This window comes from Sinocyclocheilus anshuiensis, unplaced genomic scaffold (genome assembly GCF_001515605.1).
Source record: "Sinocyclocheilus anshuiensis isolate Anshui unplaced genomic scaffold, SAMN03320099.WGS_v1.1 scaffold2883, whole genome shotgun sequence".
In the NCBI taxonomy this organism is placed as follows: domain Eukaryota; kingdom Metazoa; phylum Chordata; class Actinopteri; order Cypriniformes; family Cyprinidae; genus Sinocyclocheilus; species Sinocyclocheilus anshuiensis.
In genome coordinates, this window is record NW_015548332.1 from 29,726 (window position 1) to 44,877 (window position 15,152).

General features: G+C 40.8%; 1 long non-coding RNA gene across 1 annotated transcript; it reads right to left on the minus strand.

Moving 5' to 3' along the window:
- Positions 1-10,244: 10,244 nt before the first annotated feature.
- LOC107656505 (uncharacterized) lies at positions 10,245-11,848 on the minus strand. The gene is made up of 3 exons (XR_001630577.1): positions 11,821-11,848; positions 10,545-10,607; positions 10,245-10,276 (listed from the first exon to the last, which is right to left on the minus strand). It is a non-coding gene; the product is annotated as an uncharacterized LOC107656505 (long non-coding RNA).
- Between the last annotated feature and the right edge of the window lie 3,304 nt (positions 11,849-15,152).

Here is a 15,152-nt window from a genome sequence, read left to right on the forward strand (position 1 = left end):
GCGCCGCTAAGGGGGGGAAGGTTAGGACGATTCTAAGGGCCCACGCAGTTTTGGGGACCCCAGAGATCTGTTTTATTAGTAGTAACAGTAGTAGTAGTAGTAATGTAATAGAAATTATAAATGTATCTACCAAAGAGTTACAAATAAAACAAAATTACGTCTTATTTCTGCATTTCCAGCTAAATTATCTCCCCCATTCACTGCATGGTTTCGTCCCATCCTACGTAGCCTAGAGTCACGAGTGAGATCAGATGGTAAACTGTCAAATTAGAATAGAGATGTCTTAGAGTTCGAGGGGGGCAAACCGAGCCAGACGATTTGGTCAGTCGCACTTTTAAACACATTTTAGTTTTGCTATATAAAATCTACAAATTCATACTCTGATTACATAGAGCAGCAGCAGGAAGCGCGTGAGGTTGTCATAGCAACCAGATACACTGCACACAAATTATTATTTAATTATTTTGCCACCGTTTGCCACACTAAACTTAGCAATAAACACCTTGAAAATAATACACAATAAAGATGTCTGTCAAAACGATCTCAAAGGAGGCTTTTATTAAGCAAATCAAGGAGTGAATTATTCATCCACTGTTTAAAAAAAAAAATACTTTAGCTGGGTTTCCACAGGCAGGGTCACAATTATCTAGCTGAACACCTCTGGTGTGACTTTAAACGCAGACCTTGAGACAAAAACTCATCACCAAACACCAATGACTTGTACATACATATGGACAAATATATTGGGACACCCCCTTCTTTAGAACAGAAAAAGGCACTTCCAAAACTGTGGCATCAAAGATGGAAACATAATTCATGCATTTAAAAATTGTATTTCCATCTTTGTTGCCACAGTTTTGGAAGTGTCTAAAATGATTGTATGCATATGTACAAGTCATTGGTGTTTGGCGATTAGTTTTTTTAGTTTTATTCAGTTTTCTCAATACTTTGGGCAATATAGTGTTTGTTTGGTGCAGTAGGGGGCCCAACCTTATAATCTGTCATAGGGCCCAAAATTGCAAGCGGCGCCCTTGGGCATGGACGTCATGGTCTCTTGCAAGTTCTGGTGTGCATGCAGGGATGTTTCTGGCCATTCGGTTGAGGTCTTTGAGTGTCACTCCATGTGTCATTTCAGAGTTTGTCTGAATTGATCCTTTTCCTTCTGGGAAACTGACTCGTGACGTGTCAAGCAGAAAGCTTTGGCTCCCCCCTTTGTATCTGTGTACAGGGGTGAGGGGGGTTTGCACTGCTGGCAGTGTGACGTGCAGCAGGGTGACTTTTACTTGAGTCCATGCACAGTCTGTGGGACTGTTTCAGTTCTTTCTGAACTATGTCAAGCTCCTCTTTAATGTTGCAGAATTGCTGAGTCAGGGTTTGGACTTCAGCTCTGACTGCATGCAGATGGCCTTCCATGGCCTTAGCTCTAGTGTCTCTCTCATTAAGTTCAACATACGCTGTTGTAACAGTTCTCTTTCCAAGTCCTGTCTGATGACTTTTTCCAGCTGCGCTCGGTGTCCAGCAGCTGTTAGAGCCTCCTGAAGACTGGTGATTTCCTTCTGTTGCACCATTCTGTCAAGTCCTGTCTGATGACTTTTTCCAGCTGCGCTCGGTGTCCAGCAGCTGTTAGAGCCTCCTGAAGACTGGTGATTTCCTTCGGTTGCACCATTCTGTAAGGTTCTATACATCTGTTCGGTGCCTTCTCTTGCTGAGCGGGTGTCAGTTCCCTGTAGAACTCTGTGACTTCCAGGTTCAGTTCATTTACCTCCTGTCTGAGGCCCTTGATGGTGTGGGCCAAGGAGAAGATGATGCTGGTCAGCTCCTGGTGGTTCAGGCTGGGTGTCAGGTTTCCACTTGTGTTGCAGTCTTGCTGTTCTTTCCTCTGCCATTGCAGGTTGTTAGCTGCTTTGGGCTGAAGGATGTCCATCACAGTGCTCTGCTGGGTTTCCCTGGTGGTCCTGGTGAGCTGGCAGTGCTAGATGTCTGTGACATACTGGAACACTTGTGGGAACACCAGAGAGAGAGAGAGAGGCAGAAGGCAAATGCAAGTATGTACAGAGGTGTTAACCTCCTGGGGTCGACGGTGGGCCGGTGCCACCACTTGCAGATTTTAATGCTAACAGCGACAAGAACTTAAAATGCTCTGTCATATTTGATCGTACATATAAGAGTAATACAGCATTTAAATCTGTAAAGCGTCTACTTTTATTTGTGTACATGTAACCGGCCCCACACTGTCACTGTTACGGTCTGCGTTGTGTTATAAATGAAGAGACGGATCACGGCCACTGCTGCTGATGGAGGGTTTATTAACATAGAGCATGCAGATGCTGGATGGAGTAGAGAGAGAGTACAACATTGAGAAATGTTTTCATACTGTGATTTTTTTCCACCTCTCCTCAGCGTGCTCAATGCGGTCTCAGTGAAAATCACAATGATAACATCAAAAATACAGTGCAAAATAAATTGTTACAAACATTTATCCAAATATATGATATAATCTTCTGCAGCCAATTTTAAATCAACCATGAATTAGAATTGATGAATTGAACAAAGTGATACAACATGAATAGAAAATCAAATGAACAATAAACTATAGCTGGATGGAGAAGAGAGAGAGTACAACAATGAGACGTGTTTTCATTCTGTGATTTTTTCCACCTGGACAGATTAAACACCAGTTAATCAATTAGCAAAAATCACCGTGTTCTGCTGACGCACATACTCAAACCGCTGTACTCAGTAATAAAACTGTTAAATCCCATTCATCCACGAATAAAACACTTTCCAGTACATGTATAACACTCTTAACAATAATATTTTTGCATATTAGGTACTTAAAACTTCTGATAACTTTTACAAGCTTATATTGAAGAAGCACCGCTAACTGCCTACCTTTCCTCAACGTGCTCAACGCGGTCTGAGGACGCAGCGCGGGCTGAACAGAAATGACGTCACGACGTAAAATTAATATAAAACTCTTTTCCCAAAAATGACAAATAAAGTACAAAATTTAATTATCACGTTTTCGTGAACAACTAATATAAAGTAAATACATGAAAATTGAAAGGAAGGATCATTAGTGAAATATATTAATTTAGATTGTGAGTGCACACTCTTATTAACATCAGTCACATTCACCCCTCCTGAATTTCACTAATATCCTGACCAAAATGACAAAAATTTATCCAACAGAACCAGATTTGCCACGAATCTCATTCGCAGTTCAACATGGTAAGTTACCTACTTGAAAGGTTAAGAAAAGTCCAAGACATTCTCAGAACGGTATGCTGCCTTGTACAACATACAATAATCTGGTCTATATTACACTTAATGAAATTCATACATCGCACATACCCTTTCACAGTATTGTGACAGAAAAATAAAATATTTAAAATAAAGAAAGAATTGATCCTGATGTCTTTGCTAATGATGGCCCCACTCTCTGAATGTATAATGGCCTCTGTGCCATGGATTCAATCAAACGGCTAACATTTTTGACCACCCTTCGGGTCCTAACACCCTGTGTGTCAGTGGGAATTTGTGCTTGTGTGTCAGGGATACTGTTAGCATGAGAGTCATTCACAGTTTGTGCTTGTGAGTTAGGGCTATTATCAGGAGATTCAGTCTCTATGCCAGAAACTTCATCAGAATAACCCCCAACGGCCTCATTTTCACTGGGATCTTTTTCACAGACACTTCTTCGACTTTGGATTGAATGATCAGATTCCAAATCATCATCACCCACAGGTTCTTGACCTTCAACTTTGTCATGTCCATCAAGCACCCACACCTTCATTCTATCTTCAGAACCCTTCTCTTCCGATAAATCAGACAACTCAGACATACAAGACTCCTCATGCAACACCTGCCCAAAAACGACACCGACAGGTAGCTTCGGAATGCGACCATACATTAACTGGAATGGGGCGTAACCCGTGGTCTCATGTACTGTAGCGTTATATGCAAATGTCAAAGTCTGTATCTGCTCGGACCACTTGTTTTTCTCCTTGAGAGGCAGAGAACAAAGCATACTGCCCAGGGTCCGATTGAACCGCTCTGTTCCACCCGTTCCCCATCGGGTGGTACGCTGTAGTGTGCGACTTCTCAATACCTGCCAGCTTGAGCAGTTCTGCAATGAGGGTACTTTCAAAGTTGGTCCCTTGATCCGTATGAATGCGTGTTGGGAAACCACAGATGCAGAAGACATGGTTTACACACGGGAAAGCATGGGCCAACTTTGTAAAGTGATCCGTCAAGACTAATACATCTACAGAACGCTGCTTGCTGTCCTCAGCACTCCAAAAATCCAAACACACTAACTCCATAGGGGCTGAAGTCCTGATGTTCTCAAGTGGGGATCGAGCAGATGGCTCTGGTGTTTTGGCCAATATACATCTCTGACAACACTTGACATACTCACTTATATCACGCTCCATTCTAGGCAAGAAAAAACATTGTCGAGCTAGCTGGAGAGTTCTTGACTGTGCTTGATGTCCAGAGAGATCGTGCACACCACTTAAGGCTTTAGTCCTGAGACTAGAAGGAAGTACAAGTTGGAACCTCTTGTGATTGCTTAAAGGATCTTTGGAGACACGATAGACTACTCCATCTTGAACCTTCAGCCGATCCCATTGTTTAAGAAGATCTAGAGCCCTGGTATCCATTCCAGCCACCTCTCGCCTTGACGGTCTTTTATTCTGACTCAGAAAGGGTATAATTCTTGAGATTGCTGGATCTGATCCTTGGCCCTGTCGGATCTCCTTGAGGGGGATTGCTGAAATTGTGTAATGTCCAGGCATTGCTGCATTCTGAATGGACTGGATTGCCTGCATGGCCCTTCGCTCGGTCACAGTCTCCCACTGATTGTGGAGGTTCAAAAGAGTTCTGACTGTTTTGTGATCACAGGACACTGGGCTTGACTGAGACGATACATGAAGGCTGTTCACTTGTAAACGAAAAGTGTCCTGAACTCCATCTTTATCAACACTTTCAGCCTCAGTGAGTAGACTGCCATATCGCTCGGTGTTGAGCCTGTGACTAACTGTTTTTGCGAAAGGATCAAGGCTCAAAGCGTCAGCTACAGTGTTCTTACTTCCAGCAATATGCTTAAGATCAAAAGTATAAGCAGCAAGCTTAGACACCCAGCGCTGTTCACAAGCATCGAGTTTAGCCTTTGTTAGTATATAAGTGAGTGGGTTATTGTCTGTCCATACAGTGAACGTGTGGCCCTTTAGCCAGTGACTGAATTTTTCACACACACTCCACTTTAAGGCTAAAAACTCAAGCTTGTGTGCTGGATATCTCTTCCGAGAGTTACTTAAGGACTTGCTTGCGAATGCAATAGGGCGCGCTTTTTCCTCGCCTGCTGGTATCTGCGATAGCACAGCACCAAGACCTTCAAGAGAAGCATCAATTGACAAAATTAATGGAAGAGAAAAATCGGGATGTGCCAGGACCACACTCTGCAGCGAGCTCTCTTTCAGTTTAGAAAGGGCATCATCACACTCTGGGGTCCAGTCAGTTGGCTTCAGCTTTCTGTACATGCCTGCCTTAGCCTCAGTTTTGACCTTTGTCCTCCTTTTCTGCCTAGCAGTTAGGGAGAAGAGTGGTTTGGCAATGAAGGAGCAGTTAAGGATAAAGTGCTGGTAGTAGAGGATCATTCCCAAACCAGACTTAATCCTCCCTACAGATAGAATGCACCCATCTTCTTCCACGAGGTCAGCTTTTGACAGTTTTGCTATCGCTTCAACCTTTGAAGGATCAACAGAAACACCATTCCCATCAATAATCTGGCCTAAAAACTTAACGGACGCTTGCATCAGATGGCACTTTTTTGGACTTAATTTGAGATTGTGGCTCCTCAATCGTTGGAATACTATCTTCAACCGCTCCAGAGCTGCAATCTCATCATGCGCAAACACCAGTAGGTCGTCTAAGTAACACAGCAGACTACTAAAATTCAGGTCCCCGAAGATACTTAACATCATACGCATAAAAGATGCTGGGCTATCACACAACCCTTGAGGCATCATATTGTACTCAAAGGAAAGGACGCTCATCAGTTAAGCGGATGCGGTGAACAAAACCTCTGACCTCCCCCGCAATCCAGAGCATGTTTGGAGAATACATCATTGTAGTTCTCAAGCAACTGGATGAGCCTTTCCTTTGCTGTATCACTGGCAGAACATGAGTCGATATCAATGTCACTGAGGCTTACGGCCCTAAGTCTCTGTTTAAGATCACCTGTGACACCAGGTCGGGAAATTTTCTCGGATGTGGGCACCTGAGCATGACTGAAACCCTGCAACAGCTCAAAATCTTCCACAGCAAGGCACGGGAACACATCAGCTAACTTACGGTTCCTTTTGAGGGTGACCGGCTTGTCTGAAAGGTTGGTAACTTTTAAAGGAACCCAACGATCTCCCCACAGAGGCTTAACAACACGGCCTATGATGATGTCCCGTGGCATGGTTCTGGAAGAAGTGGCCTCCACGATTACAGTGCTCCCTGGTGACATGGCAGTATTACTCGGCAGCCTTCCCCAGACAAGGTGTTCTTGTTTGGCCATTAGAGTAACTGACTGCTGAAGCTTAACAGTCCCAACCTTGTCTGGTGAATCTCCACCTCTCCAGCGGCAAGTATTCGCCATGACATCCAAGAATTGTTCACATGATGAAGGTGGCTCTGAAACACTGTTAGACAGAATCCTCCAGTAATCATCACTGATTTTCATTCGGTGCATGGGGAACTTAATCACACTGGTACCAATGATTAAATCATCCCTTTGTCCTGGTACAACTAGAACAGGCACCAAACATCTCTCACCATACAGTTTGAGCTCAACTTCATACATGCATTTTGGCTTGGTTGTTTTACCTCCACATCCTATTAACATTATTTCTTGTGTCAATGGTGTGGGCTTTGGCAACACATCTTCACTGAGCATTCTACTCTCTACTCTTATGACCTCTTATTCCGAGGTCACCGTAGCCACCAGATCCAGTCTGTATCCAGATCAGATGGTCTCTGCAGTCACCCGGATCCACTGCTTCACTGAAGGTACATGCCATAGAGTCCAACATTCCCTTCGTCTGGAATCTGTCATTCACATATACAGGTGCATAAAACAACTCATCAAACACTTCAAGAGATTGTGTATTCTGTGCGATCACTTTAATTTCAGCTGGAGCTTGCGCACATGCACTTTCATAAATTTGCTTAATATCCGCATTTTCGAGGGTTTGTTCCACTCTACCCACACGTCCCCTCTCCAAGTGTGGGCCGACTATTTTAAAGTCGGTGAACCTTGAGGTGGCTGTGCAAACTGGTTGCCAGTGCTGGGTTGACTATCTGCACAATTCTTCTTTATGTGACCAGGTTGGAAACAGGCAAGGCAGAATCGTTGTCGTCGACAGTGTGCTAAAGTTGAATGCTCATGAGAACGGCATACCTTACATGCTCTCATAGGTGATTGGCTTGGTCGAGGACACCTCATCTCCGCTTGACTATTCTGGGAAAGAGCACGGTCAAATAGACTGATAAGCGTCTTCATGCAATTATCATCATTCTGTGGAGGAGATGGAGTACTAGCATTAACATTATCAGACGGCACAACAGGGAAACCACTAACTGCTATCTCATTCTCTGTTGGTGACTGAGTATGAGCTGTAGCATTCCTCATAGCAATGGTATGCTTAAATTTGACCGCCAACTGTTCCTTTTGCTCAGTCTGATATCTGTCGAGATGCTCTTGTACTTCACTCGCTGTCCACTTATCTGGTGCTTTCAAGCGGAAAATGGTCAACAAAGTTGGATCGGGGCAGTATTTGACAAACATCATGGCTGCCTCCTGGCATGGGTTATCCATCTGTCACCCAAGCCTATTTAAAGCCTCATCTGCAACATCCACGGCCTTATTTAAACGGACCCAGTACTCGACTGGATTTTCTCCCGCAGCAGGTACTGTGCCGTAGAAATCAGCTAAAGGCATATAGGAAAATCTGACCTCGCTGAAATGCTGTTTCAGAATGTCAAATATCACTCTGGGGTTCTCAGAAGGCCTTAGGGATGTGTTACTGCGAAGGGTTATTCTAACAATGTCTTTGGCTTTACCCATCAGCCTCGAGAGGATTTCATGATGATGCTCCAACACTGGTATGCCTCTTTTCTGCAGTTAAGTGTCCACTAAATCATCCCACTCATGCCCACTGAACTTATCAGTTCCATCTCCTCGGAAAACAGGGGGCTCTCTTACTTCAGACTGCATGACCAGTTTAACTCCTGTCAAATTAAGTGAGGGTGCCTCTGAGAATGACTGACCTGCACCTAAACTTTGAGTCTGTGCATTGCTGGTTTCTCTTTCCCCACACCTTTACCCACTTTGATCAGAAATTATAGTCTGTCCTACTTCCAGAGCAATATGTGTTATGAGGTTATACCTATATGACTAGTAAGTCAAATCTCAAATAAGTGCCCTGATGACTTTTGTTCTACCCGCTTAAATTATAGTACTTGCGCTGTACAATCTATAAAGACTGTGTCTGTTCCCCGAATAGTGAGGTCAAAATATAAATTTAATGCAGGACTGACCTAATAAACTCTTTTGCAGTCAAGCAAAATGTCACCGGGCCCACTCATCGATTTAATTATACGCTAGATTTAATTATATCACATGGAATTGATCTTACTGATATAGATATCGTACCTCAAAGCGATGATGTTACTGACCATTTCCTTGTATCGTGCATGCTGCGTATTACTAATATTAACTATATGGCCCCTAGATTTTACACGCCAGTATGTGTGTGAGAGGCGTTCAACAGATTTTCACTCGATAAACGCTGACTGAGCGCTTGAGAGTTTCGCTCTCCATCAAGCGATCTGTACTAGTTGGATGCGCTCAATGGATCATGTCATGTACTCAATGGATGTGCAGTATGTAGCTCGCAGCGCACCTGTATTTGACGTACCGTAAACTAGTGTGAAGGTGCATGACTCGCCGTCACTTTACTGATAGCACTGTGTTCCTCACACATGCAAAGAGAGAGAGCAAGAGTCTTGCATACCATGCTGAATCGACGCGCTACATGTAAACCATATTCTTTGTTGTATTTTCCTGTCAAAATAACAGAGTTCATTTAGAATTATTCAACTTTTAAGAACAAGCAGAAGATATGCCGGTTTCTCGGCAGTGGGCGGAGCTAATGCGCGAACAGCTCTCGTTGGCTGGCGCTCATCTATTACCGTCCCTGTTTTGATTTCAGCAAATCCATTTCTGTTTTTACCAAGGGATTGACATCTCGTGGTAACTAGGATTTACACAAGCTTCAGTCTGGATCCAGAACACCTGAGAAGAGATGATGCCAACCCCTCAGAGGACCTCAGATGATGCCAACCCTGAAACAACATAAACTACCACATTTTGCTATAAGTTTGATTGCATCATATAATAATTGCTGTTAATAGTGTTCATCGTCTGTTTGATTACGTTTTTAATTGATTTTTCCGTACATTTCTGCCATATGTACATTAACTGACAGTCACCACTGATAAGCTACCACGAGTCACCACTGATAAGCTACCACTAAATATAGTAGAAACTTAATTTGCTGTAAAGTTGCTTTGCAACGATTTGTATCGTGAAAAGAGCTATACAAATAAACTTGAATTGAAAACTTTAATTGAATACCATGCTGCATCATTTAAGTCTGGGCTGACTGATAATGGATTATTCCTTAACTGACTAGGTGTTTGTTCAGTTATGCGAGTAGAACAGAATTCAGGCATTCGTCCTACATTACCCCTCCCTGCAAAAGGTGTAAATGAATGGTCACTGAGGAGTCTCCCTCTCGCAAAACTTGAATCTGACATGTCCCCATCAACATTAAAATTCTCTGCATTGAAACCATATGCCATCATCCCTCTTTAGGGAAATTTGTAAAATTTTCAAATGACAAAACTCATTAAGCACCAGCACAGCAAAATCATTAAGGAAACTAGAGGAAGAAAAATAAAAGTAGTAGTGCTAATTGTGTAGTAAAGTGTCCAGTTCTTTGAAAATGCACTACTTTGTGTTACTGTTCATCGAAACCTTGACTGAAGTGCAGCATCCACCGGTGATCAAACGGCATTGATCCTTGGACGAAGATCCGAGGCGAGCTGATCTTCATCCGGGTCACGGCACCACTGTAACTGGCCCCACACTGTCACTGTTACGGTCTGCGTTGTGTTATAAATGAAGATGATGGAGGGTTTATTAACATGGAGCATGCAGATGCTGGAGAGAGTAGAGAGAGAGTACAACAATGAGAAATGTTTTCATTCTGTGATTTTTTCCACCTCTCCTCAGCGTGCTCAACACGGTCTCAGTGAACATCACAATGATAACATCAAAAATACAGTTGAAAATAAATTGTTACAAACATTTATCCAAATATATGATATAATCTTCTGCAGACAATTTTAAATCAACCATGAATTAGAATTGATGAATTGAACAAAGTGATACAACATGAATAGAAAATCAAATGAACAATAAACTATACCTGGATGGAGTAGAGAGAGAGTACAACAATGAGAAATGTTTTCATTCTGTGATTTTTTTCCACCTGGACAGATTAAACACCAGTTAATCAATTAGCAAAAAAATCGCAGTGTTTTGCTGATGCACATACAGGTACATCTCAAAAAATTTGAATATCATGAAAAAGGTCAATATTTTTTGTCACTCATTTCAGAAAGTGAAACCCATATATTATATAGATTCATTACACATAGAGTGAAATATTTCAAGCCTTTATTTCTTGAAATGTTGATGATTATGGCTTACAGATAATGAAAACCCACAATTCAGTGTCTCAGAAAATTTGAATATTGTGAAAAAGTTCAATATTGGAAATTCATGGTGTCACACCCTAATCAGCTAATTACCTCTAAACACCTGCAAAGGTTTCCTGAGCCTTTAAATGGTCTCTCAGTCTGGGTCAGTAGGCTACACAATCATGGGGAAGACTGCTGACTTGACAGATGTCCAGAAGACGGTCATTGACACCCTCCACAAGGAGGGTAAGCCACAAAAGTTCATTGCTAAAGAAGCTGGTTGTTCACAGAGTGCTGTATCCAAGCATATTCATAGAAAGTTGAGTGGAAGGAAAAAGTGTGGTAGGAAAAGGTGCACCAGCAAAAGGGATAACCGCAGCCTGGAAGATGAGAGACACCAGACCCAACAATGCAGATGACCTGAAGGCCGCTATCAAAGCAACCTGGGCTTCCATTACACCTGAGCAGTGCCACAGGCTGATTGCCTCCATGCCACGCCGTATTGATGCAGTAATTCATGCAAAAGGAGGCCCAACCAAGTATTGAGTGCACAGAAATGAACATATTCATGAGCCTGACATTTCTGTTTAAAATATCCTTTTTTTATTGATCTTATGTAATATTCTAATTTTCTGAGACACTGAATTTTGGGTTTTCATTATCTGTAAGCCATAATCATAAAAATTTCAAGAAATAAAGGCTTGAAATATTTAACTCTATGTGTAATGAATCTATATAATATATGGGTTTCACTTTCTGAAATGAGTGACAAAAAATATTGATCTTTTTCATGATATTCTAATTTTTTGAGATGTACCTGTACATATACTCAAACCGCTGTACTCAGTAATAAAACTGGTAAATCCCATCCATCCACGAATAAAACACTTTCCAGTACATGTATAACACTCTTAACAATAATATTTTTGCATATTAGGTACTTAATAAAACTTCTGGTAACTTTTACAAGCTTATATTGAAGAAGCACCGCTAACTGCCTACCTCTCCTCAGCGTGCTCAACGCGGTCTGAGGACGCAGCGCGGGCTGAACAGAAATTAAGTCATGACGCAAAATGAATATAAATCTCTTTTCCCAAAAATGTTCAAATTATCACGTTTTAGTGAACAACTAATATAAAGTAAATACATGAAAATTGAAAGGAAGGGTCATTAGTGAAATACATTCATTTAGATTGTGAGTGCACACTCATCTGTCACATACACTCACAATATCAACAAAACATCGCGCTTTTGTAAAATAAAGAAAATAAACAGGGTGTGCTTTTAGCCGTCTCATTCTCTGGGCATATCTTTTTGAAAGGCGTCACTAAAATAAAATGAAACTCAGCGAATATTTGACACACATGCATGAGAGATATATCTATAGAAAGCTTGACATGTCTACTTTTAAACAAAGCAAGTCATGTCGAAAACAAATATTATGTGACAAAGTAATCAGTACGAAATCAACGCAATGTCAAGTCTTGCCTGTCTGCCTTCATTATCTCTAATGTGACCACGCCCACGAGCCGATCGCGCTTTTGATATTACAATAGTCCACGTGAGACACGCGGCATGTAAACGCCCACATCATAGCAAACAAAGCAGCGAGACTTTTCCTCAAGTTAATCTCGGCTACTGTTCGTTTCTGGAAGAAGACGCGCTGTGAGGAATAAGACAGAATTTACCTCAAGAAGACGCGCTGAGAGGAATAAGTTTTGGATTTTTCTCAGAAGAACGCGGTGGCTTGATATCCAGTGGAGGATATCATTTACACGAGTAAGTATTTTTTTATTAGCCTATTGCATTAGTTGTTATTGTGTTACTGTGACATAACTTGTACATATTTTACTAGTTAAGACTTTTTATAAACTATAATTCCTGACTATATGCATAATCAAGTGAAACATTACAAAGTATGTTTCATTCATTGAATCTAAATGTGTCACGATGCCAGGATGTGTCTTTAATATTCTATAAACACACTATGAATGTTAGAGTATGACTGTTTAGACAAAACTTTACTGTGATGCACTCTGTTCACAAATATATGTAGATGTTTAAGACGTGCTTAACAATAATAATTTTAGTTTCCCAGATATAAAATGTTTTTGTATTGTAGCCTAGAATTCACTGCATCTAATGTCTCACGACGCCATGATGTTTTTTTAATGTTCTATAAAATAGACAGCAACGATATAAAAGTAATATGAGTTATGATGTTAATAATGTAGTTAGAGTAAGAATGTTTAGACTAAACTTTACTATAGGCTCTGCTCATGAAGATCTTTATAGCGTGCTTAACAATAATAATTTATTTTTAGCTTCTGTTCGCGAATATCTGCTCTAGGGCTGCACAATTAATCGAATTTCTAATCGCAATTACAATTATGGATGCCCCAATTACATAATCATTCAAAGGTGCAATTAATCGTTTAAAGTCCACTTATGTTATTCTGCATGCTTAAAGGGGTCATATGATGCTGCTAAAAAGAACATTATTTGGTGTAATGAAATGTTTATGTGGTTTAAGGTTCAAACAACACATTATTTTCCACATACTGTACATTATTGTTGCTCCTCTTTGCCCCGTCTTTCTGAAACGCGTCGATTTTTACAAAGCTCATCGGTCTGAAAAAGCGAGGTGTGCTGTGATTGGCCAGCTATCCAGTGCACTGTGATTGGCCGAATACCTCAAGCGTGTGATGGAGATGTTACGCCCCTTACCATATTGTGACGATGCCCTGTCAGGCCGGAGCGATGATTAAAAAACATGAAAACCCATTATAAACGAGGCATTCATTGCATCCAGTGGGGACATAATTATGGATTATAATGACTTATACTGTCTTTTTACGCGTTGCGTTGCAACATAAAACCATGTCTGCGTGAGCAGAGGCCGGGGGATAAAGTGAGGAACGGCCGGAGGGCAAGAATGAGCAGAGGCAGCGGATTCGATGAAGGAGCATCCGACGGGCTTGCGGCAACCACAAGGTGTTATGCAAATCTTCCCACATAGTGACGTAGGTATGTGGGGGTGTGTTAGAATGAGCCGTTTTAGGTAGGCGTGGCTGACTCTTAACTTTTATAAAGAATATCTCTTTGGCATCATATGACCCCTTTAAGATGTTTTTTTTTTCTTGCTACAGGTTATCTTAAGGGTTTTTCCATTGTTTTCATTTTATTAATTATAATATCATGCTTTTTTTTTTACTTTTTTTTATTTAAAGAAGAAACCAATCCAATGTATAGTTGACATTTGATGCTTAATACTATAGGAAAGCAATAAAAGTTTTTCAGTTAGTGTTTTCAGCTTGTTTATTTTCATATAAAAATATGGCATGCAGTTGCTTCAAGCAATGGTATAAAGCTACTCAAAACATCAATTTGTGATAATCGTAATTAATAATCGCAATTACAATTTCAAGGGAATAATCGACAGTTCTAGTTTTGTCATAATGGCGCAGCCCTAATTAAGAGTGGACAATTATGATTTTTGTCATAATCGTGCAGCCCTAATCTGCTCTGGTGTAAATGTTTTGAATGTTTTATACTTGGTCATTGGCGTTCACGATCGTCTAAGGTGTAAATGTATCAAGTAAGCTGTAAATAAGTGACCCATCGACAGACATATACGCGTGTCCTCTCTTATCAGCAGTGTTGGGGGTAATGCATTACAAGTAACGCGAGTTACGTAATCAGATTACTTTTTTCAAGTAACTAATAAAGTAATGCATTACTTTTTAATTTAAAAGAGAATATCTGAGTTACTTTTTCAAATAAGTAACGCAAGTTACTCTCAACATACCTGTCCCCATGTTGAGAGAAATCAGAAGATGTTACTGTAGTTCTATAATAAATATGAATATGCATTAATTCATTTCACTCACACACACAAAAAAACAGATTCAGTATTCCTCAAAATGAATAAAAAAATAATGCAACTCAGAATTTGACGTAAACCTGCAATAATTCAATGTTAAACAACACAAATATCCTTTATGTTCCAGATTTAAAAAGGAACGGAAAAGGAACGTAACGCATTACATTCCATAAAAAGTAACTAAGTAACATAATTAGTTACTTTTTTATGGAGTAACGCAATATTGTAATGCATTACTTTTAAAAGTAACTTTCCCCAACACTGTGTATAAGACAAGTTTGTACAGTATGTAGTTGTAGTACTTTTAAAAGTAATGTTCCCCAACACTGCTTATCAGTGATGCAATTTATTATCAGCTATGCATCTTCTGGAAATTGCTAACAACTGTTTCAATTTTCATTTAGAACTGTGGCTGCATCACTGGCATCTTGCACAAGAAAGGCATGCGCAT